An 8,058-nucleotide genomic window follows, 5' to 3' on the forward strand; every position below is an offset into this window, starting at 1 on the left:
TAGAGCCTTTTTGCGATATTGATTTCGATTGAGATTGAACGACAACGTTAGAGGGAGGCGGGAGGCGAGAGGAGTCGAGAGGGAGGCGAGAGTCGAGAGGAAGAAACAGGGCGGTAACATTAGACTTTCTTAGGCCTAAAAAAACTCAACCTATATATACATTGGGCTTTACAGATTTGATGCCCTTGGGCTTCATGATGCCCTGGGCCGTCGCCCCCTGGGCCTATAGCCAGGGCCGGCCCTGGAGACCTATAACGTGACGTAGGTTGCGGATCTTGTAGTTCATTGCATGGTTCTAAATCTATTTATATCGTGTGTGTATATATATATATTGTATTTTATATGATTTTAATTATATTTGATATGTTATTATTTTGGTAATGATAAAAATGGATGATTATAGAAAGAAATAGATGATGGTGTCAAGTGGGGAACAAAAGAACAAGATGGGTCGGGTTGTTAAGCGACATATTGCTTCATTTTTCAATTAACTACTTCCTTTGAGTCTCATTCCAATCATTCCTCTTGTGTTTGGTCAACTTAATTATCCTTTAAACTATTTTCATATTCTTTAATTAATTATTTTTACAATAATTAATCTATCTCATTCACACGTTCTATTAATTTTTATTAAAAAAAATAATTATTAAATATATAAAGCATCTTCTTTCTTAAATTCTTCTTACTTTTAACTTTTTGTTTTAAATATTCACGTCAATTTTCTTTTTTAATGATGTCTCAGAAGATTCTTATATTTTTTTTATTTGTAATTAGAAATAAAATTTAGATTTACAATGAAAATACTTTTAATTTAAATTATGTTTTATATATTTTAATTGGAAAACTCTCCAACATATATATATATATATATATATATATATATATATATATATTAAAGTAAAACACCGTATTATTTAATTATAAAAAAATAAGCTTAAAAGAAGATTACGAAATTGTACACTCATGCAATCACATTCTATACCAGAAGATTAGACTTTATTTAAAAAACTTGCTACAACGGTGCAATAATTTCTTCCAGAAGAACATGATAACTCAACTTTAATTTGCTATAACTAGTTTAAGTAATTAATTAATGTTCAACGTGTTCTTGCTTCAAATATACAATGTAGGCAGGCAAATTATAGATGTCTCGACCGGTGAACGTTTAACAAGTTGAGAACGAATTTAAAACTGAAGCTTTAATTTGATAAATAAAACTCCGAGTCTTACCTACTGGACCAATATTTTGATGTTTGCGTTATTGGTTTTTTTTTTTTTTTTGAAAAAAAAGACTCGTAAAGAAGATAACATTAGGTGGAGTGAATTTTAACAAAATTTTATTTGTTATGCTTACATTTTTATTTATAGTGTATCTTCCGGAGGGATTGTTTATCTTCATACACCAAAGACTAGTTTATATGGAATAGCTTCTTCGATTACAAATAAATTACGATGCCTACATTAAGACGAATCCAAACGGCTTTTATGACAAGTGTTTTTTTCCACCACAAGAAACTAGTCACTTTGATCTGCCACATGAAGTGAAAGGGCTACTATTATGACAAGTGTTTTTTTGCCCCTATATAAAGAAGGGAATCTTTTTACACTATACTTGATCACTTGGTTAGGCTGTTGGGTAATCAATTCACTATTGGAATTGGAACCATTCTAGAGTGTGTTTTTCCACTTTAAAAGTTTGGTCTAAAACTGGAAGTGTAAGATGCTTCCACTTTCTACTCTTACTTTAATTTATATCTTTTCATATTTTGGTCTTATATTGACTTGAGACAAATTGGTAGACTCCACTACTACCTTAACTACAGACGTTGTCTTTTCATTAGTTATGCAGTCAAGATGGCTCCACATTTTCTCCAAGAGAAATTGTCACAAGTGAAAAATTTCCGCATATAAATTCATCTTTTAGTCATTTTCTTTTTTACTTTCATTCAAAAATTACTACGTACTTTTACAAGTGTCTTGGACCATATTTTACGAAAAGGTCAAAGTTAAATAAAAGGAACAAGTCTAAGGTGAGAAGTCATGAACATTTGATGGTTCAAGTTGGGATGAGAGCAAGGGTCGCAAGTGCCCTTGTCACAAGTCGAAAAAATTGAAGTTTAATTTTTTTTAAACTTATCAATGCTCTTCTGCAAGTTGCGACAAAAACACTTGCCAAGGTATTCATAAAATGGTAAAAATGAAATAGGGATGACTAAAAGATGAATTACTTTCCCTTAAAAATATCTATTGAGAAATTAGTGATATACAAAAATATAAATGCAGTTTACCTATCTACAAAAAAATTGCACTTAAAATCTAATCCAGAAATTTGGCACTACTGAACAGAGCAGTTTTACAGGCATAATTTTCTTCCGGAAATAATTATTTTAATTTAAATTACCTGTGGATGATCCCCACTAATCCGCCGGAAACTTAATTTTTTTAATTAATTAAGTCGGCCAAATTGGAAAAATTGAAAAAATAAGTTACTGGTGAATTTCTGGCGGATGTTGTCCGCTGATGATGGTCAACCCGCCAAAAATTCTGCCGAAAAATGAGTTTACTAGTGACGGTTTTTTTGGTTAGAAAATCCGCCAAAAATCACGTTTTCGTAGGATTTCCAACGGATTTTGTAACAACAATTAATCCAAAATATCCATTACATAAAGATTAACAACCACAAATACGAATGTTGAATAAATGGCAACAATATCAACTCTACCTCATGAGTTACGTTGGAAAATAACAACACTATGGTTAAGATTCTCTATAGACATTTAATCAAGTCTAAATGACTATCAATCAAGGAGATCACTCTCACCCCTCAATCCATGCGAATCACACATTCCCTTCCCTTTTGCTAGCACTCTGTATTTGGCACCTTCTTGAAACAGATTTCAGTTCTATAAAAATGAGAGTTAGATCAACAATCTAGTGAATTCCCTCCAACACATGAATATTGCTGAAACTTCGTTAGAAATCATAAAATAAAAATAACAACGTACACAATTAAAATATAAAACACCAAAACTCGTTGCAACGGTTAAACACACTTGTTGTCATGCACACTTCTGACTAGTGATGGCCAAACCGGCCTGGCCCGGCCCGAGACCAGTAAGTACCGGTTATAGGACCATCGACCAGGACCAGTTACACTTTTGGAGCGATTTGAAGGACCGGCCCGATTGGGACCAGTTATGGGCCCGACCCGGTTTTTTGAAAACTAGTTGTTTATGACCGTTGAGACCGATATTTGACCTTTTTTTTGGTATTTTTGGCCTTCTAAACCATATATATAAGTGTCATGGAGTATGGATTTACATACCAACTTACAAAACGCAAAAAATAAAAAAAAAATGTTCATAATTCTCGGTTTCTCGCTATATTTTGTGACTTTGGCTCGTACTCATTTCTCGCTTCCACTTCACAATTCTCATTTATTTATCTCTTTATCTTACAAAATAGCCGGTGAACAACATGATGCATCAAATGAACAAGTTGCCCAAGTTCTCGCTAAGCACAAACGAAAGTCCGAAATTTAGATTTCATACAACTTGGTGATCCTCACGAATGATAAAAGAAAGACATAATGCAAAATGTGTCAAGATCCTTACGTCGGAAGTAAAGTCTACTTTAAGGAGTCACACCCGAAAAACGTGTCCGAGGATGAGTTTGGAGGGAGATTCAAGCCAATCGATACTTGACACTCAAGATCAAATATGGTCAGTTGATGCCGAGTTGAACCGACAAATGACAACACAATGTGTCATTCAAGTCGGGTTGTCTTTCAGACATTTCGACAACCTTCACGTTACGAAGTTGATCAAAAAAACAATACAACCATGATACAAGCTGGTAAGTGGTCAAACCCTTAGATATGGTGCAATTAAAATGTGGAAAATGTGTCAAGGTGAAATGCAATAAATGTTTTCTCTTTTGCCTAACAACATTTCTTTAACGTGTGATGTATGGAGCGCATTACACGGATTACTGGTTTCTTATGTATGCATAATGGCATATTGGATTGAGCCGCAATCATGTCATTTATTTAAATATGTAATCGCGTTTGAACCGTTTGGTGTGCCACATTTGGGTGCACGTCAATTTTCAATTATTAAAAAATGTCTTGTATTTTATAATTTATCTACTAAAATATTTAGCATTTCATTCGATAACACTAATAATAATAATAATAATCTATGTGTGGAAAAATTAAAGTATCATTTGACACCTATTTTAAACGGTAAATTATTTCATACACATTGTTGTACACATCTAATAAATTTAGCTGGTTTTGGCATGCATGGCACGTGAATCGTGATATACTAACAATCCAAGCTAGTATCGTAGCTTTGTAGTCCGCCTTTTCTCTTAGTGGCAGGATCATTTCGGAAACTAAGCCCGGAGTCTATGGAGTGTTGCATCTGTTTGAAGGATTACTTGGATCGCGTTGATAAAATTCAACACACAACATCGTTAGAGGTGGAGATTCAAGAGGGGGAAGAAAATTTGGAAGAAAATAAAATCGTCATGGGACTAAGCACGCAACCAACTATCGATACTGATGACATTTACTTACAATATAACGATGATAAGGAACTCGACATTGATGACCTTAATGACCAAGAGGCTATTAGAAGAATTCAAAATACCAGAACTCTTCAAATCAATCCGACCTGGATACCGATGATGAATAAGTGTATTTTGGCATGTACGATATTTGAATGTAATTTTAATTATAATAAAATGTATTTTTAAAGTGTATTTGAGTGACCAAATTGCAAATTTTATAATGTATTAAAAAATTAATCATTAAATTTTTTTTAAAAAAATTAAAAAAAAAACATTTTTTAGGTTGGGACTGGGACCGATTACCCATAACCCCTTAAGCTGGCCTAAGTATATTCGACCGGACCAGGACCGATTACACCGGGTTGGTTACGACTGACACTGTTCTGGGCCAGGACCGGATTTTTTCCATCACTACTTCTGATTGATCAGTTGGTCTCGCACTTGCCCAAGTGAGCTACATGAAACGAATTCATGTGCTTCATTCGGGGTACACACTTCCTCTAATTCAAAATATCATTGTACACACTCACACTAAGAACTCACACCATGCAAGTAGTCATTTCTCAAATATATGATCCACACTATGTGAATTTAAATCGAATAACCAATCCAACACAATGGATGAGTATTCGTTTATTAAAAAAATAACAAGAGGAAATTCACCAGAAGACTGAAGTCCAAGCCTAATTACACACTTTTTAGGCGAGGATTTACACGATTCGAAACCTGAACTTGGATTAAGAAAAGACGAGTTAAAACCCCCCCAAAAGATCCACAATTGAACCACTATTAAACCCCTTAGGTAATGGTCCAAGATATAGCCCCAAACTACATTTCACACGAAAATCAAAATTGGTGAAATAGTGGCTTATGCGACTTGGCTCGCGATGCAACTTGCACGACCTTCTGTTTCACATGCATCCTTTCTACTCAAGAACTAAAACCCAAAATCCATTACCAAATCATATTTGCAACAATTTAGGGGTTAAAGCTTAAACTAAAACATTATGAATCATCCCCAAACGAATTCTAATTCAATCCCCAGCACTATATTTGAATTAGAGCTTTATTTTAGCAAGAAATGTTTAAATTCCTGAAGTTCTTGGTTGAATCTCATCCAACCATCATAGGAATAGATTAAGGAATGAAGAACTACAAAGAAGTCGATATTCACACATCATTCACACTAATGATATCATTTCTTCAATTAAAACAATCAAACTTCCTCCTAGAACTATATTCCCAAATTAAACTTCAATAGAGAAAAAAAACACAAAGAAGAATAAGATTCTTACATGAAATGGAGATTCACACTCTTTCTCTTCTTCAATCTTCAAGGGTTTCTTCTTCACACTCATTTTTCCACACACACACACGCACACACATACAAACACATACTCGCTTCAGCTGATAGAAATGAGAGGAGGATTGAGACTGTCTCCTTTTAGGCCACAATTTATACAACCAATCCCTACAGAAAACATCATTTTCATCCTCACCCTTCTACTTCATTAATTTAACTAAAATTAAAACTCGAGTTATTACAAATTTTCCACCTATGAAAGACCCATGGTGAGCAGTGAGGTTTTGACTCAAAGGAATGTAGAACCAAGTATTAATTTAGGTTATCATGCCCCTGAAATAACCACATGTTTATAATCAAAAGCAGATCGTGTTAACATAGAGGACCTTTATTTTTGGAGTAACATACGTGCTTTTGTGTAAATCTTTGGGCAAAAGTTGATTACCACAACCCCAATCAACCTCATACGGCACCTGTTTTCAAAGACACCAATGTAAGGAGACATTTTTTTGCCTCACTCAGTGACAAAGGCTAACGACTTTAGTGTGAATCTAATGAAGTAACAACTCTATCCTTCAAGTTGTAGTACTAGTCAAGCATTTTTAACTAGAAGTTTTCTCATGGAATGGAATAGGGTTCATTAATTACTCCAAATAGGATCTTACCCATCTTTAAAAGTTAATTATAAATGAATTTTCAAAATTATAATTTAACAAACAAAGATTAGATAGAAAATTGAAAAACATGGTAAATAAAACATGGTAAACACCTAAATATACTCATGTGTGTATATACATATACCAACGTATGCATGCACATTGAGTTTAAAATAAGAAAGATATAAAAGTTGAGGATGTAAAAATGATTCATATGTGAATCATTGATAGAAAGAAAAACGAGTTTACATACGCATTTTCATATATGAGTTTAAAAAGGCACGTAAGTGAGCGTGAATTTACACATGCATCTTTAATGATTTTTTTAGCGTAATTACTAATGATTCAGTTATAAATAATTTATTTTAACATTCTTTTAATTTTTTTAACTTTTTTTTATAAGAACAATACAACAAAATTGAGTTTATAGGACACTCTCAATCTTTAAGCGTCCCAAATAGACCGCTTTATAGAACTTAATTTATAGGACTAAAATATAAAGGGTCTTATCTAAAGGTGTTGTAATAAGTTTATATGATGCTTTTAGGCGTCTTAACAAGTTTTTTAGGACTTTTTAATACATAGTGTCGCATTATCAACTTTATAAGAAATTTTTGAGAAAGTGTCATATAAAAACTCATTTTTTATAGGATACTTGTTTTTATAGGACCGTTTTCAAATAGTGTTCTATAAAGTTGCTAATATGACGTTTTATATTAAAAGTGTCCTAAAAAACTTATTACGACGTCAAAAAAACGTCATATAAACTTATTACAACGCCTTTAGATAAAACACTTTATTTTTTTGGTTCACTAAATTAAGTCATATAAAAAAGTCTATTAAGATGCTTAAAAATTAGAAGTGTTTTATAAACCCAATTTTATTGTAGGTTTATAGAGTGAAGTGCACATGACCTTTCCAAATTACAATTCTTAATCTATAATTAATGGTGTGATGATTTTCATAATTAAGTCAGAGGTTTGTTGTGACAATAAATAATATAAACAATAAGGTTGAAACTGACAACCCATTAAAAAACCAAGAACTAGATGTAAACGAAATCATGGTTGTTCATGATTCGCCAGCCCTTGCTATAAATAATCGCTTTAGGGTTAGGATTTTGTCAAGAACCAGATTTTTCAGCAAGAAAATGGCGAGGAAGAAACTGGTGGTGTTGAGAAATGAAGAACCATCATTGGATTCGACTAATTCATTGAACAATGTTAGGATACATGTGAGTTATGGAGAGTGTCAGAGAAATCTCGCCGCCGAGATTGGTGGCTATGCTCTTGATGGGTGTCGGGAGTTCATGGCGAGCGATGCTGTGGGCACGGAGGGTGCAATGATCTGTGCCGCCTGCGGCTGCCACCGGAACTTCCATAGGAGGGTGGTGGAAGCAGAGGATGTCTGACCATTCTTAATCTTAATTATTGGAAAGAATTGGATGTATATGTAAGTGACAAGTTGCACTGGTCTATTTACCAAAGTATGTTCATCTCTGTGTGTTTGTTTTCATGTGAGCCATGA

The sequence above is a fragment of the Cynara cardunculus genome (assembly GCF_001531365.2).
Source record: "Cynara cardunculus var. scolymus isolate 2C chromosome LG 1, CcrdV1, whole genome shotgun sequence".
NCBI classification, from domain to species: domain Eukaryota; kingdom Viridiplantae; phylum Streptophyta; class Magnoliopsida; order Asterales; family Asteraceae; genus Cynara; species Cynara cardunculus.